Consider the following 17687-nt stretch of genomic DNA (forward strand, 5'->3'; position numbering starts at 1 on the left):
TTCAGGATGGTAGGAGAGGACCTAAGAAGGGGCTATCTCTAAAGTCTACAAGTGAATTATGACCCCTCACAGGACACACCTGGAATGCAGCCTTTGAATCACCCCTTGACAGTGAGAATCACAGCCTCGGGGACAGCAGTCCCCTGTGTTTCTCCTTTGCTAGCAAAGCAATAAAACTTCTTTTTTCCTTTTTCTCAAAACTACATCCTCCTCATTGGATTGGCCTTGGGACCAGCACCGAGCTTTCAGGAATAAGAGCAAGAAATGGATGTCCCTATGTCACATATCTACCAAGTGGTGAAGTTAGAGCTGCACATTCCATTTCTTCATTAACCCAAACCACTGGTATTCATGTCCCCCAACACACATCCATCAAAGTAAAAACCAACAAGCCCACTGCACCCTGCAGGAACTCATCAGAAATTTAGTGAATGATACTCTGGAGGCTGAGGCAGGAGGGTCACAAGTTTGAGGCCAGCCTCAGCAATTTAGCAAGACCTTAAGCAACTCATCAGGACCCCGTCTCAAAATCAAACATAAAAAGGGCTGAGGATGTGGCTCAGTGGTAAAGTGCCCCTAGGTTCAATCCCTACCACCAAAAAAAAGGGAGAGAGAGAGAGAGAGAGAGAGAGAGAAAGGAAGGTAGGTAGGTAGGTTAGTCACAGCTACTGGGAGGATTCCCTGAGCCCTGGAATTTTTGTTTGTTTGTTTTTTGGGGGGGTGATGTACCAGGGATTGAACTCAATGGCCACTAAGCTACATCCCCAGCCCTATTTTGTGTTTCATTTAGAGACTGGCTCTCACTGAGTTGCTTAGAGCCTTGGTTTTGCTGAGGCTGGCTTTGAACTCACCTAGCAATCTGGTCTCAACCTCCCAAATTGCTGGGATTACAGGCCTGCACCACCCACCGTGCCCAGCAGTTTGAGATGAGCAGGAGGACCATAGCAAAAATCAGAAGGAAAAAAAAAAATGCAGCTCAACGGTGCAGCACTTGTCTAGTATGGGCAAGGCTCTGGGTTGGATCCTCAGCACTGCAAAAGTAAATAAATAAAAATTTTTAAAGAATTAAAAATGCGGGGGATATAGCTCATTGGTTGAGTGCTTGCCTTGCAGGCACAAGGCCCTGGGTTCAATCCCCAGCACCAATCAATCCATCAATCAATAAAGCAAAATATTACAAAAAGAGAAAAAAATCTGCACAACAAAATACATGGGGAAAAAAAAATCACTACCTTGTTGCAAAATATTTACAGCTTCCCATTTCCAGGCCACCCAAAGTGAGGTGTCAGTGGTGAGAAGGAAGGCAGGATGTGAGGTTCCCTGGGCGGGTGACAAGTAAACCCTGGGTTCCCAGCCCACCTCCGTGAGGCATGGCGCATCCCATAGTCGTCTCCTCTCCCATTAACTTCGGCTCCAGGGAGGTGGCTGAGAGAATGATTTCCACTAACGCCATCCTCCACGGAAACCACAGAGATGACGAGTGCAACTTTTCTTAGTCAAAGCAGAAAAGAGCACGCTTGTGTCGGAGCCTAGGGGGAAGGGAGGGAACAGCAGGAGGGGGAGGGGGAGGGGGAGGGGGAGGGCAATAACTCTTGCAGTCCTCCGCCTTGCCAGTTGGTAGTTACTAGTATTCCAGACACTTCCTAATGCCAGACAAATGCTCCAAGCCTCGGCGTGTCTGGCTTGGAGATCTATTCAGCTGATAGTAGCTGCCTCTTCTGGGGAGAACAGGGCTGCGGCTGCTAATCAGACCCAACATTGTTCTCAGAAGGAAGAATGGAAAGGTTTGTTTCAGAGTCACATTTTCTTTTCTTTCTTTTTCTTTTCTTTCTTTCCTTTTTTTTTAAGAGGCATCCAAATTGTTTTAACAAGTTACTACAAAACATGGGCTTCCCGAGGTGAGGCTGTTTTGCACAGTGTGTGTACTGTACAAAGATCCAGGGAGGGAGGGATCAGAAAGTTAGAGTCATTAAAAAAAAAAAAAAAAAAAAAGCCCCAGGCACTTAATGCCTGGAAATGATGTAAGACGCAGCCACTCCTCTGTTAGAACTACAACCAAACAATGCTCCGGCCATCCACAGCAGCTGCTCTCCAAATGTCAGCGCCAGTCCCAGTCAAAAAAGCTTGAAATCTACCAGGCTGAAGGACTTGGTGCTGTGCCCTGGTCTCCCACATTTTCCCTGAGCGTTCTCAGGAACCTGGCAACAGGTAACGTGGCAACCTTTGACTTATAAAATGGCAAGTGGCATCATTTCAGGGAACAAATGGATTTTTTTTTCTTTTTCTCCCAAGCCAGCTGCTTCTCCCCCCCAACACCGGCCCCACACCCAACCCCCATCCCTCCCACTCCAAAGTCTGAGAAAACAAAGTATTGCTGCGGGCAACCCTACTCTCGACAGTCCCCTTGTGGCCAAACCTGGAACAACACGTACATACTCAATGGCCGCTCGGCAGCAAGGTAAGTGGCGCTGCTGCGGAAGGGGACCTTGGCTGGACTTGTCTTCCAAAAACCAGAGTGGAAGTCAAGACTCAGAAGTCTTGCTTTATATACTAGCACCTTAAAAAAAAAAAAAAAAAAAAAAAAAAAAACCTTCTCCGGCTTTCGGGTAAAATCTAGGTTGCGGCTAAGGATTTTTTTTTTTTTTAGCAGTAGCTATATTAATATTTTTTAAAGTAATAAGTTAAAAAGCAAGAACTGCTCTAGCAATGTTCACCCAATCTCTTCACATCCCAGTCAGATGGGCAGATGGCAATGAATGCAAAGACTGGGGATTCCTGCTGCCAGTGACTGACATTTTCCATTTTTATCTGAATTTGTACTGTATATGCAGACACCTCTCTCTCAGGCTTGAAGCATTTCTAACTGCCTTGCTGTCTTCCAGTGAGCCTGTTTGCAAAGATTGCTTAAGATTTCCAGCCTGCAGGCCCAGCTTCCCGGAGAGCATGCCTCGCAGCCACACCTTCACTCTTTTATCTCTGTGTGGGGCAAACACCCACGAAAATGCTCAGGGCAGTGTTTTGAACCTGCTTTCTTCCTCCCAGGTCTGTTTCCACCCTGTGGTCTCTGAAGGAGCTTCTGGTAGCTCCAGCTAGCCCAGAAAAGAAGGCCTGTCTTCCTTCTGCTTCAAAATAACTGGAAAGGAAAAATGAGGTTCAGATCAAAGTGACTGTTCTCTTCAGGAAGTTCCGTTAATTAACTAGATTAGAGGGTGCTAAATGATGTTTGGATGAAGGTCATTTCAGAAGGTTCAGGGCCAGAGGTTCAGGTCTTAAGCTTGTAATATGTACTTTTAATGAAGTTTGACAGTAAGTTGAGTAATACTAGAAACTGAAGGTTTCCATATGTAAAACCAGCGGTTGCCTGAAATCAGTTTCAAAGGATCATCTTGAAAGTAGATATTTGGCTAGTATTTGCCTCGATCATTTAATACTGGAGATTAAAAACCTAGGGTTCTGATTAAGAATCATTTGGCCAATGCTAAAGTCAATCGTAGCCTTCATGTTGAAATCAGGGCGTTTAGGACTTGGGGCTTACTAATTTCCAAGGAGGGAGTGTTGCTTGCAGTTGGGAATGTGACCAGGATTTCACGGCTCAGGCTCATTTTCTCGGCTTCTCTAACAGGTGCTGTTGAGTCATCCATGTACACAAATGACTGCCCTGGCAGTTTCATCTCTGAGGATTAAATTTCCATTTGTTCCATTACTTTATAAAGTGATTTCTACCAGTGAGTCAGATAGATCACTTCCTTTTAGATCTAGGATTTTTTTTTTTTGAACATTCATAATGATGTGTGTATTTTTCAAAATGGGTCCCAGCCAGGTCTGTAGGTCTTCCTGGTTTGAATGGACTGTTTACAAGAGAGGAAGACTCAGGGACCAAGGTCGGGGTTACAGGATTATTTAAGGTTTCCTGTTTGAGCAGCTGGTCTACCATCCCAGGAGGCTGGGATGGGGATCGCGCTAGGAGCAGGGAAGGAGATTTTTCTTCGAAGCCTTTCATCAGTAGCTTTCATTTCTTGTCAGATGTCACTTCTCAGCAATACGGTCCTATATTTCCCCCTGATCAGACTGAGAGATGGGAATTCACTAAGGATTGAAGAATCACAAGGTCAGGCATTGTTGTCTGTTTTATTCACAGATGTCACCACAATCCTTAGAACACATGCGTCACATGGTTGTACTATGGCTAATACTTGTTGCATGAAGGAACAAATAAGAATGAAAAGAGTCTTCCTAGAGAAGAAGGAAAATGGATCAACAATCCAGAAAGAAAAGTAAAAGGAATAAATAGCAGAGCCATCTTCTGTGACCTGGGATGTCACAATACAGTCCGTCCTCTATATCCATGGGTTCTGCGTCTACAGGTTTAACCAACTATCAATCAAAAATATTTGAGAGGGCTGGGGTTGGGGCTCAGTGGTAGAGCGCTTGCCTAGCATGTGTGAGGCACTGGGTTCGATTCTCAGAACCACATATAAGTAAGTAACTCCCATTGACAACTAAATTTTTTTTTTAAATTTTGAGAAAAATCACACGTTTACAGACCTTTTTCCACATTATTGTTTCCTAAACAATACTGTGGACTGGCACAGTGGTGCACACTTGTAATCTCAGCAGCTTGGGGGGCTGAGGCAAGAGGATCCCAAGTCTGAGGCCAGCCTCAGCAACTTAGTGAGATCCTATATCCAAAAAAAAGGTTGTGGGGCTGGGGTTGAGGATGTAGCTCACTGGTATAGAGCACCCTGGGTTCAATCTCCAGTACTTTGTCCCTCAAGATACTGCATAACAACTATTCACATGGCATTTGTGTTGTATTAAGTATCAAAAGTAATCTCCAGATATTTTGAACTATATGGGAGGATGTGCAGGGGTTATATGAAAATATTGTAAAAGGGACTTAAGCATCTGAGGACTTTGACATTAATGGGGGTAGAAGGTCCTGGAATCAATCCTTTGAAGATACCAAGGAGCAACTGTATTCCCACTTCTGTTTGATATAGGCCAAGTACTAGCCAAATACAATTATGAATGACCAACTTTTTTTTTTTTTCTCAGTATTGGGGATTGGACCCAGTACCGTAGCTGTTAACTCCACTACTAAGCTAAACCCCACTCTTTTTTACTTTAAAATTTTGAGATAGGGTCTTAGGGTCTCCCTAGGTCACCCAAGCTGGCCTTGAACTTGTGATCCTCCTGCCTCTGCCTTTGAGATGGCTGGAATTATAGGCAGCACCACCATGCTTGGCTAGTGACTGACCAACTTTTGACATGGAGCAATTATGTTAAACCCCAATCTAATTCCCAGTCTTGTCACATTGGGGGTTGGGGACTTGGACTTGGTTTAGTGGTAGAACAGGAATTTGGCACGCATGAGACCCCAAGTTCAGTCCCCAGCATGTGTGCAGGACACACACACACACACACATCAACACCAGTTAGTTTAGTAGAAACTACTAAGTCACCTGTGGCTTATTTACCTAATGTCTATTCTCTTTGCTGGGTGTTACCCAGGAGGGCAGGAGGGATGGTTGTTGAGGACCCAGGATGCTAACCACCCTTTTCCTGTATGATGGCTTTACTTTCTTTCTTTCTTTTCTTTTTTTTTTTTTTTAAGTTGTAGTTGGACACAGTATCTTTATTTTATTTATTTATTTCTATGTGGTACTGAGGATCGTACCAAGGGTCTTGCACATGCTAGCAAGCGCTCTACCACCAAGCCACAACCCTGGCCTTTAGCTTTACTTTTCCTTAGCTCCTTCTACTCATTTTCTTGGACCTCTTATCCTGTGTTCTGTCTGCTTGCAGACAAGATGGATATGTGAGCGCCAAGGACCTTTTGTTCCTGCCTGTTCTGTTTCATGGGAATTAGCATCACCTGCTCAGTGGAAGGAACCTGGGGTCTGAAATAGGAGGACAGATCTGGATTGGAATTATACAACACAACCAATCAGGCAGTGAAGACTTTCCTGCCTTGTCGCTAAGCCTGGTAAACTAAGAAGAGCTTGAGTGTCCCTACCCCTACAGCTGTACTGTACAGAGCAGCTGAGGGTTTCTACAGGGGACACATGTAGGATCTGCCTGGCTTCAGGAAGTGAGAGGCCTGAATTCACACTTAATGGGCATCCAGTCCGCCTAAGTCCTACCTGAGAATCCGGTGTGGATTTACCAGTAGCCCCTCACCCGCCAACTCCCTGGGTTTGGAGAGAAGGAAGATCTATAACAGCAGCCAGAGGTGCCCCCTGAGCCTGGTGCTTGGAGCAAGGCTTCCCCTGGAGCTGGAGCTTCTGCCTAAGGCAAACTGGGAGCCCCAAACCTGGGAAGACAGGATTTGTGTAAGCGCATAAGAAAGAAACACACTGCTGTTGCTTTCAGCTACCTGGGAGTGGAAGGCCCTCCTGCAGAGGCCAAGGGGGCTCTGGGCTGTGCAGCAAGGCACCCAATTATTCATCCTGCTCCTCTCCTCCTTCCTCCCTGAACCCCACCCTCCCCTTTTCAAAGGAACAACCATCTGTGGGATGCTGCATCCATCACCCACTTGGCCCAGAGAGGATGCCAGCTCCTTACAAACCCTCCAGTAGGATCAGTGCTTTAAAATCATACCACATTGTCCAGCTGTCATCGACAGAGGAGGACAGGAACATTTGTCCAGGTGTCCCCTTGAGCTCTTTCTCACCCCCACAGCCATTTAAAGTGTCCCTCAAGGCTGCATTTAAAATATCACCTTACTGGGCCTGGGAGGAGCTTGGTGGGAGCCCCATTCAAGCACCAACACAACAACAACGGAAAAAACAAAGAACATCTCAAAAACACCTTACAGTTTGGTGTTTGTTATTTACCAAAATTAAATAAAAAACCTATGAACCATTTAAATAAATTTATTTTTATTATGAAAATTTGAAACAGTATCTCATTAAGTTGCCCAGGCTAGCCTGGAACTTGTGATGCTCCTGCTTTAGCCTCTCCAGTAGTTAGGATTGTAGGCATGTGCTCCAGAGCCCAGATTGTCTTTTTTTTCAATACTGAGCATTGAGCCCAGAGCTTCATGCATGCGAGGCAAGTGCTAACCTAGGAATCTCTCAAGAGTTTCAAATTGGTATCAACTTTCCTTTCTCAGTCCCCATCCTCCTCCTCATTCCTTGCCTGTTTAGTAAAGGCATGCACTTTTGCTAGTCTCATTAAATTCTTAAAACAACCCTGCAGAGGAGGTTATGATCTAATTCTGCAGATGAAAAGGAGAGGTTGATGTCCAAGTTCTCCCTGGGTGAGGCTGGCTTGGAACCTGGGTTCTTCCCACGAAAGCTTTGCTTATCTTTGAAAGGGCTCTCTTCTGCTTTTGTCCTTAAGATTCTCCTTTGAACCCTGTGAGAACAATGTCCTAGCCTGTATCTGAACCTTTCTTTGGCTAAATGTGCTTGGAATTCGGAGCTTGGGGGATTTTAGATTGTTAATACACGGCAGACCCAGCAATCAAGTACTTGGAGGGGTCTGCAAGAGAGGAGGTGCAGTCACACTGCAAATAGATCCAAGAACTGGTTTTAGGTAAAGGCTTTCAGAAATGTGGATGGGGTGATGTAGAGCCTCACGCATGCTAGGCAAGTGCTTTACAACTAAGCCTCAAGTTTCTTTTTTTTTTTTTTTCTTTTTGTGGTATTGGGGATTGAACCCAGGGCCTTGTGCATGAAGGCAAGCACTCTACCAACTGAGCTATATCTCCAGCCCTCAAGTTTCTTTTTTAAAACTGAAAGTGAGCCTGGTGCAGTGGTCTAAGCCTGTAATCCCAGTGATTCTGGAGGCTGAGGAAGGAGAATTGCAAATTTGAAGCCAGCCTCAGCAACTTAGTGAGGCCCTAAGCAACTTAGACCCTGTCTCTAAATAAAAAATAAAAAAGGGCTGGGGATATGGCTTAAGCACCCCTGGGTTCAATCCCCAGTACTTAAAAAAAATAAAAATAAATGAAAGAAAAAGCAAAAAGAAATGTGCAAGGAAGAATGATGTCCCACCCCAACCTTCCCACCCTTGGAGCAGTAAAAGCTCCCACCAGGGGACATCTTCCTGCAGAGGCATCTCAAATTCTGGCCCTCAGTCCCTCCTATGGAGGGTGGCCATGTGTGGTGACACAGTGGCCGTAAGTGTGCCAAGTTTTACATCTTTAAGGGAAGGAAAGCTCCAGTATAGTACTTCTAACACTTGTCAACTGGTTTATCACAGTGTGCCCCACACTATATGGGGAGGCATCCATTTTTGGCTTTCATTATGATGGTAAGAGCGGCATTCCTAGAAGTCCTGTTTTGGTACTGGGGAGTGAACCAGGTTACTGGGGTGCTCAACCACTGATCCACATCCTCAGGCCATTTTATATATATTTATTTGCTTAGGTCCTCGTGAAATTGCTGCAGTTCCCAAGTTGCTAGAATTACAGGTCTGTGCCACTACACCACACTTAATAGGGGCTTTTAGCTGTTTCCTTGCGTGTTTTTTTTTTTTTTTTGTATTGGGGATGCAAGTCACGACCTTGCATGTGTTAGGTAAGAGCTCTACTGTGGATCTACCGCCCCCACCCCCTCAGGCCCGTGTGTACATTTTTTAAACTCACTTCTCCAACATTCTCTGATCCGCCTTTTCTTTCTCATCCTCTACCCTACCCTCAGGCCACAGTCTGACTTCACAGCAAAATAAATAAAGCAGTTTTTACCTTGGCCCACTATAATTTGTACTGACAGGAGGGCAGCCTCTTGCTAGGTGCAGCTGGGTGCCAGCTGATTTGATGCAGCTCAGGGAACTGTCTAAAGTTTATCTGGAAGGGCACTCTTTATTCATTAAAACTACCTAGTGCACAGTTTGCCAATCCTGCATGCCCCTCCCCCCGCTTTTTTTAACCAGAGATTAATTTGGAGGCACTTAGCCACTGAGCCAGATTCCCAGACCCCGCCCCCGACTTTTCCCAAAGTTTGAGACTGGCCAGGTACATTGGCCGACCCCTGTAATCCCAGCAGGAGGATTATGAGTTCAAAACCAGCCTCAACAATTTAGAGAGGACCTAAGCAATTTAGCAAGACCCTGTCTCTAAATAAATAAAATATTTAAAGAGGCTGATGATGTGACTTAATGGTTAAATGCCACTGGATTCAATTCCCAGTACCAAAAAAAAAAAAAAAGAGAGAGACTGGGTCTTGCTAAAATGCTTTGGGCTTCACTGAATTGCTGAGGCTGGCTTTGAACTTGATCCTCCTGCCTCAGTCTCCTGAGCTGTTGGGATTACAAGTGTCCAGCACAGCTCCCAGCTCCAATCCCATTTTATTTTATTGGGGGGGGGGGTACTAGGGATTGAACTCAGGAGCACTCAACCACTGAGCCTCATGTCCAGCCCTATTTTGTATTTTATTTAGAGAGGGTCTCACTGAGTTGCTAAGCACCTTGCCATTGCTGAGGCTGGCTTTGAACCCGTGATCCTCCTGTCTCAGCTTCCGGAGCTGCTAGGGTTATAGGCCTCCGCCTATAATCCCATTTTAAAATACATTTTTTTTGTAATGCAAAAAAAAAAAGAAAAAGTACATGTATAAAGACATGAATTGGTGTGAACATACTTCATATAAAAGATATGAAAAATTGTGCTCTGTATGTGTAATAAGAATTGTAATACATTCTGCTGTCATGTATTTAAAAAAATACAATCAATTTAAAAAATGATATAAAAATGCATGCTTTTATGCCACAGTTTCAACACAAATGATAACAGAAATCCATGGAACAGAGCTTAAATTATAGAATAAAGTGGGGTTAGGGGTGTAGCTCAGTGGCAGAGCTCTTTCCTAGAGTTCACCAGGACCTGGGTTCGATTCCCCAGCCCCCTTCAAAAATAAAACGAAAACAAACCCTACAACCTGATGTGAAGGTAGACAGATATACTAGTAAACTACAGACATAAATAGTTAAAGAACTAGATGTTTTTATGACCTAAGACAAGCACAGCACTGTCTCCTGGTGTGGATTATAGCCTAGTTTTCAAAAGGAATCGTAAAAAGTAAAGGCAATAAAATATGATTTTATTTATTATTTTATTTTTAAATTTCTATCATTGCAGGTCAAAGATTTTATTAAATAATAACTTTGAGAAAAAGCAACTATTAACACTGCAAACCTACTAAACCAGTGGATATCAAGATATTGTGTGTGGTAGTTGGGGCTGACCCTGCTCATGATTACAACTGCTCCATTACTGTGGCTTAGGTCTGAAGGGACCCCAGTAGGTCAAAGCTCAGGTTCAGGAAATACAGGAAAAACTCGGAGGGAAGTAGAACTAGTCTGTGGATCGAAATTAGCAATAAAAGATTGGAAAAAGGATCACAGGGAAGTGAATAATTTTGGCGGTCGCTGCTCCAAGGTTCAGCCCTTTTGCAGTTTCTGATAACCTTGTCAGGTCCCCCAGATAAAGGCAAGTCTTGTCACCCTTGGGCACCTGGCTGAGAGGTAATAAAACGGTTGCCTTATCTCCTACAGGTGGAGTTAAGTCAAACCTCAGCCTGCGGTAATTACAGTACCCAGGAATTGCCAGTCCCTTTCCAAAAAAGAGTGGGGGAAGGGAGACTAGAAAAAGCCAGAAGGCAGGAAATTGTGTTTGTCTCTCTTCTAGGATTTAAAAAAGAAAGCAAGCAGAACAGCAAGAAGTTTTCCAGGGAGTGAGAAAAACAGGTGGGCTAGCCTCCCCTCCTCTGGGGTTAACAGGATTGCCCACAGATCTGGCCCACGTGATGGTCAAGAAAAGAGGCTCCAGCTGAGGAAAACCCAGGAAATCTTCTTAGGAACCTTCCTTTCTAAATGTAAATGACTGAGTCATTGCTTTGCTAAGGAGGAGAGGAAGTTGCAATCATCCAGTGACTCACTCGCTGCTGTGAGCTCAGGCAGTTGGATAAAAAGTTTTTAGCAAAAGCGGCAACAAATCTGCTTTAAATACTAGCCCAGTAAGGGAATTCCTCTCTTTCGGGATGAATGCCATCCACACAAAAGAGCTCCTGTTGACGTCTCTTTTACAATCTCCCCCAGGACACAGACAAGACCTTTTCAATAAACCCGGCTCAGAAACACCTATTATTCAAAATCTTCCTCTAGCAAGAGGCTTTCACCACTCCCTACGGCTTTGCAAAATAAAAGATTTAGATGGAGAAGGATTGGGACTAGGGAAGCTGTGGAAAGAGGCAGGAAAGAAGTCCCTTTGACCTGGTGTGGTCTGAGAGTGTGCAAGAAGAAGAAAGTTAATGGTCTTTCCATTTTTCTAAGTGTCCAAGAAATGCTGGTGACTGTCTTGGACCAGTGACTGTGGATTCTAAACTGGATGCCAACTAGGTAAAGAAAGTAACTCCTGCCAACAGGATTGCTCAATGAAAAACCCAGGCCGAACCGAACCTATTCCCAGCCTTACAAAAGCCCTAATAGCAGCCCTGGGAAAGCACAGGTAAGTCTTTGATCTGAGCTGTTCCATGTAGAATCTTCTAGCTCAGCTCTCTGCCCACTCTGGTCCGCTAAATTCCTCTCCATCATTTCCACAAGGTGACTCCCTCTCTGAATAACACTGGATTATTTTCTGGAATTATATATAATACTGCTCTTGGAATAGGCCTCAGATTAAGGAATCTATTTGTGTTTACCAAAAAAGTGAATGAAAGGAAGGGCATTTTAAAAATACTCATTATCTTTACCCTCCCAGTAGATGGTCAGTTCACCTTCCCCAGCTCACTACCTGACCTTTTATCTTTAATTCCTTGGGTCTTTCTCTCCTATCTCTTAAGCCCCTCTGGAATCATTCACTGTCCTCTTTGTACCTTTCTCTGTCCCTAGATCCTACTGTGCATCATCTCCTGTCTCTGGTGTCCTGGTAACTCCCTAACTCCAAGTTTCTCCATCTTCGGAGCTGTGACTTATTAATGAGTCATGACATCAGCTGAGGTGAGTCAAACCGCTTCACCATGTAGAAAACGAAAATGATTCAATAGGAAACATTAGCATGCACCATGTAGGAAAAGTACTGTTATGTGTACCCAGAGTGGGCAACAGGAAGAGAGGCAGTTTGTTGGTCAAAATATCTGGAGAAATACCTTTCTCATTGTTCTCACTGGGTCGACCTTGTCCCTGCTTCCAAACCCTTGTAGACAATCAGAGCAATAGTTGGGAATGTGTCACAGATCTGTCACTCCAGCTTGCTCTTCTTCCCCCAGGAGAAAGTCTCCCATCTGGGCCTCAGGGGATTCCTGCTAACCTGGTTCCTCTTCTCCTTCCTGAGCACTTTTTAAAAGTTATTCAGTCTACCACATTCCCTGGCTGTGCACCTGTTCCCTCTGCAGGGACATTCTTTCCTTTTCTTTCTATTTTGAAATCATCTTAGGTCTCACTGCTTCCAGGAAGACATCGGGATCATCCCTCTGGATGCCTCTTCTAGTTCTTACAAGGCTGAACTTCACTGACAGAGCGCTTGCTACATGGTGGTTGTCTCCCAGTTCCCAAAAGCACTCTCAGCCCCGAGGGGGCATTCAGTAAATATCCGTTGTGCATCGAGTGCTGCATGTCCTACCTACACAGTTCACATCTCCTTGCGACAGATCAATTTGGATAGTTCATTAGAAAGTATCTTAGCCAGGTGCACACGCCTGTCATCCCCACGGCTCAGGAGGCTGAGGCAGAAGGATCCCAAATTCAAAGCCAGCCTCAGCAACTTAGCAAGACCCTAAGCAACTTAGCAAGACTCTGTCTCAATGTAAAAAATAAAGGCCTGGGGTTGTAGATCAGTGGTAGAGCACTTGCCTAGCATGTGTGAGGCACTGGGTTCAATTCTCAGCACCACATATAAAACAAATCAATAAAGTCCATCAATAACTAATAAAAATATTTTAAAAATTACAACAGACAGGGGATGTGGCTCAGTGGTTAAGTATTCTGGGTTCAATCCCTGTTACAAAGGGAAAAAAAAGTACCTTATCTCTGTTTCTCAAAATTTTTGTTTTTATTTTACACTTCCCCATCATCCCCAGTTTATTTGTGTTTCACATACAACCTAATTAATTTTGAAATTTACAGAACTCTTAAAAATCAAAATAATAAGACTGGAAGAAAGCTACTGGACTTCTTTGCTGCTAACTCACCCTCCCTTGTCTCAGATCTTTCATATGTAAATGGAAGGTCAGAACTCAATAATCTCTAAAATCCCTTCCAATCTAATACTTTAACCCTCTAACTTGATTTTTCTCCTTGGGAAAGGTTAAACAGCTTTTTAATAGCAGGAAATTATTTGCCTTTCTATGGATTTTTGAAAACAAGCAACATGTTCCCTGGTAACATGCAAGGGCATGTCCCCTCTCTGCTTGGCATTCAAAATGTTAAAGAGTAGCCTCACCTAAATGGTTAAGATATTCACTAGTATGTAATCTTTCTTGATATTGACAGAACCCAGAACATCTGGTGACACAGAACCCAAAAAGCTTATCCAGGAAATATTCTCACTTGTTTTACCTTTAGATGGAGAGATCTTCGAATTTTATTTATTTATTTATTTTTGTTTTGAGACAGGGTCTTATAACATTGCGCATCCTGGCCTGGAACTACAGGTGTTATGGTTTGGATGTGAGGTGTTCCCCACAAAGCTCATGTGTGAGATAATGGGATTTGGAACTGTGGCTGCTATCTGTGGACCATCGACCTCATCTGGCTTCATTGTAAATCTCATCTCATTTTGCTTGGTATAGTTCTATTCTAATGCTCTTGGCTAAAAACTGAACAATTAGCCATCAGGTAGACCTTTGCTTACTACTCTTATCTTCTTGAGTTCAATTATTCTTTATGGCAAATTCTATTATGCAAGAGATTCTCAGCTGTGGTAGCCCAACTGCCTTTGTTGGTAACATGGTGGGTGACTAGTGGGTCTCTGGACATGCTACCTCCAAATATGGCACCTTGGCATTTGAGGAAAAAAAAACAGAAGGAGGAAGGCTATTCACTTTTCCCTGGTAACATGCAAGGGCATGTCCCCTGTCTGCTTGGCATTCAAAATGTTAAAGAGTAGCCTCACCTAAATGGTTAAGATATTCACTAGTATGTAATCTTTCTTGATATTGACAGAACCCAGAACATCTGGTGACCTTCAGGGTACACCAGACTATGCAGCACCCTTCCTTATTCTTTTATCCTGTGCCTCAACTGACACAAAACATGTAAATTGCTGTGGCTTTCACCTTGCAGAAAAGTAATGTCTATCTAGAGAACCATAGGAAGTAGCCCCAGGAAGTTCAGGTCCATTGTAATATGCCCACCTGAGAAAAAAGGAGAGACACACCCTGGATGATGAAGCCCCTGCTCAAGTGTCTCCTTCCTGCCCATTGGTCCCGCCTCCTTTCCTTTCCTATGAAAACCCTTTGTACACCTGATCCAGAAAGTGGTGCGCTCAGAGTATAGCCTCTGCACCCATCTTCTCAAGATGCCAGATCCTTAATAAAACTGATTTCTGATGGGCTTGGGGGTGCACACCTGTAATCCCAGCGGCTTGGGAGGCTGAGGCAGGAGGATAGTGAGTTCAAAGCCAGCCTCAGCAAAAAGCAAGGCACTAAGCAACTCAGTGAGACCCTGTCTCTAAATAAAATAAAAAATAGGGCTGGGGATGTGGCTCAGTGGTTGAGTGCCCCTGAGTTCAGTTCCCAGTCAACCGCCCTACCTCCAAAAAAAACAAAAAACAAACCTGATTTCCTTCCCACCAACTCACCTCTACCTCTACCAAGTATTGGCTTTGGAGCATCAAGGAGCCAGAGTTGGGACAAGTAATACCCACCCTTCTTCCCTGAGCTGACCATCTGAGTGACTGCAGATCAATCCCTCTCTTCTCTGAAGACCCTCAGGTGACAGGTATCCTGCCCTATGCCCAGAGGGGAGGGCTGTCCAAGAAGCATACTGTGAAGAATCTGAACCCTCCTGGCTAAGCTCCCAGCAGATTTTTAGATCCCACCCTTTGTCCTCCAATCATACTTATGTTCTACCATCATAAAAATACACACATTTCTCATTTTCTTTGGATCTTCATTTCTGAAGGCTCCCATGTCATGTAGAAATAAATTTCTATGCTTTTCTCCTGTTAAATCCATCTTTGGTTATAAGCTGGTCAGTCAAGAGTTGGGTAAGGAAAAGATAGTACTTTTTCTGCCTTATATTGGAAAAGGAAGTATCTGGAATACTGTCAGAACTGGTGCAAATCCTGACCAGCCACTTTTAAGCCACATGACCTTAGATTATATATTATACTTCTCTGTGTGTGTGTGTGTGTGTGTGTTTTGGGGATTGAACCCAGGCCCTTGCACATGCTAAACATACACTCAAGCACTGAGTTACACACCTGTAGACCTTACAGATTATTTAATTACTTTATCCCCCGTGTCTTTATCTGTTGTGTTTGGATAACATCGCCTATCTCAGCGTAATGGGGTGAATGGAGAAGTTCTTAAGTTAGATGACAGCGTGGCACATACCATCTGACTCTTTTTCTTTTTCTCACTAAATTCAAATGATACAATAACCATCTTGAAAACTCCCTGAGGGAATTTTACCTGAAGGGAATGGATTTCACACTTCAAAGATGCTTTGAAGAGCTCTGTACATAACACACCTTCTTCTTTACCTTTTTTTTTTTTTTTTTTTTTGCATGGGGATTGAATCCTGGAATGCTTAACCACTGAGCCACATCCTCAGCCCTTTGTATTTTATTTAGAGACAGGGTCTCACTGAGTTGCTTAGGGCTTTGCTTAGTTGCTGAGGTTGGCTTTGAACTATCAATTCTTTTGTTTCAGTCTCCTGAGCCTCTGGGATTATAGGCATGTGCCATTCCTCCTGGCCCTTTCTATTTTTATTTATTTATTTATTTATTGGAAACTGAGTCTTAAATTGCAGAGGGCTTCATTAACTTTCTGAGGCTGGCCTCAAACTTGTGATCCTCATGTGTCAGCCTCCCAAGTTGCTGGGATTATAGGTGTGCACCACTGCACCCAGCAAAAGGCCTTTTCTTTCTTTCTTATTTGTTCTTTTTTTTAGATATACATGAAAGTAGAATGCATTTGGCATATTATACATACGTGGAGTATAACTTATTCTAATTAGGATCCCATTCTTGAGGTTGTACGTGACGTGGAGTTACACTGGTTGAGTATTCATATATGAACACAGGAAAGTTATGTCTGATTCATTGTCCTGTCTTTCCTATTCCCATCCCGCTCCCTGCCCTTCATTCTCCTTTGTCTAATCCAGTGAACTTCAATGCCCCTCCCCCATGCCTTTTCTTAATGATTGATATTAAAACTTCATCTTCCTCTGGTCTCAACTCGTTCCTCCTCTCTTTACAGAGGCCTTCCTGGGCCACTCATCTTGAGCGGACCACTCCCTTCCATCCCAGTGTAACAGTGGCCGCTCCTTGGGGAATTGTCCTTGGCAAAGTTACTTTACCTCTCCTCCCTAGGCCCTTCCACTAGGCTGTTTCCCTTCCCTAATCCTCTTTCAAGGTTTATATCCCTTCCTTTTGCCCTTCATTTTAAATTCTAAAGGGAAGCCCTAACTAAATGGTTGATGTTAATTGCTATATAATCTTTCTTTAAATTTACAGAACCTAGAACCAGTGGAGACCTTTGTTACACCACCTCCTTAGTCTTTAGTTCTGTGCTGCAACTAACAAAGCTGCGAGATTTAATTTCCAAAAAAGTAATCTGTCTGCCTAAAGAACTATAGGAACTAGCTGCAGGAGGTTAAGGTCCATTTGGATATTCTGGCCAAGAAAAGAAGACACACACCTGGATGATGAAGCCCCTGTCCCAGCATGCAGCCTTCCTTCCCTGCTTCTCCTTCCCCTCCCTGTAAAAGCTCCTTGCATTGGGCGCCGTGGTGCGAGGCAGACATCCCAGGGGAGGCTACAGCAGGAGGATAACAAGTTTGAGACCAGCTTTGGCACCTTAGCAAGATCCTGTCTCAAAATAAAAAGAGCTGAGAATGTAGCTCAGTGATAGAGTGCTTACTTACCCAGCATGTGTGAGACCCTGAGGTTCAAAACACATAAACAGGGGCTGGGATGTGGCTCAAGCCGTATTGCGCTTGCCTGGCGTGCGTGCGGCCTGGGTTCGATCCTCAGCACCACATACAAACAAAGATGTTGTATCCGCCGAAAACTAATAAATAAGTATTAAAAAATTAAAGAAAAAACAAACAACAAAAAAAAAACACATAAACAAACAAGAACCTTCACACCCTGAGCCCTCTAAGATGGAGCATTGAGGTTCATAGCCCCTTTGTCTTCTCAAGAGCTTGGCCTTTGGATAAGCTCAATGCCTTCCTACATCTCTTTCTCTGTCTCTGCCTCTGTGTGTGTGTGTGTGTGTGCGCGAGAGTGTGTGGCTGGGGATGCATCCAAGCCCTCACTTGTGCTACGCAAGTGCTCTACCACTGAGCTGCATCCCTAGGCCTCCCTCCTACCAACTCTCATCTCGCCAGGATTGGCTTTTTTGTTGATATTTGGTACTGGGGATTGAACCTAGGGCTGCTTTACCACTGAGCAACATCCCCAGCCCTTTTTACATTTTCGTTGTTGTTGTTTTGAGACAGGATCTCACTATGTTGCTGAGCCTGGCCTTGAATTTGTGATCCTCCTGTCTCAGCCTCTCAAACTACTGGGATAAATG

The 17687-nt window shown here is 44.0% G+C and overlaps 1 protein-coding gene and 1 long non-coding RNA gene across 25 annotated transcripts in view; one reads left to right on the forward strand and one right to left on the reverse strand.

Annotated features, from left to right (window-relative positions):
* Positions 1-17687, reverse strand: part of Dlgap1 (DLG associated protein 1) — a 912507-nt gene that overhangs the window by 83457 nt on the left and 811363 nt on the right. The window lies entirely within an intron of this gene.
* Positions 1607-17687, forward strand: part of LOC124108918 (uncharacterized) — a 30845-nt gene continuing 14764 nt past the window's right edge. For 3 of the 10 annotated variants that reach the window (XR_009228883.1, XR_009228885.1, XR_009228886.1), the window contains exons 1-5: positions 1800-2208; positions 2293-2458; positions 4139-11449; positions 11833-11940; positions 13555-13700. This is a non-coding gene — a long non-coding RNA (uncharacterized LOC124108918). The other 7 variants (XR_009228891.1, XR_009228890.1, XR_006856826.2 and 4 more) reach the window with 6 other exon arrangements.

This window comes from Marmota monax, unplaced genomic scaffold, assembly GCF_021218885.2.
Source record: "Marmota monax isolate L192 unplaced genomic scaffold, Marmota_monax_Labrador192_F-V1.1 WCK01_AAM20220418_F8-fsc00103, whole genome shotgun sequence".
Classification (NCBI taxonomy): domain Eukaryota; kingdom Metazoa; phylum Chordata; class Mammalia; order Rodentia; family Sciuridae; genus Marmota; species Marmota monax.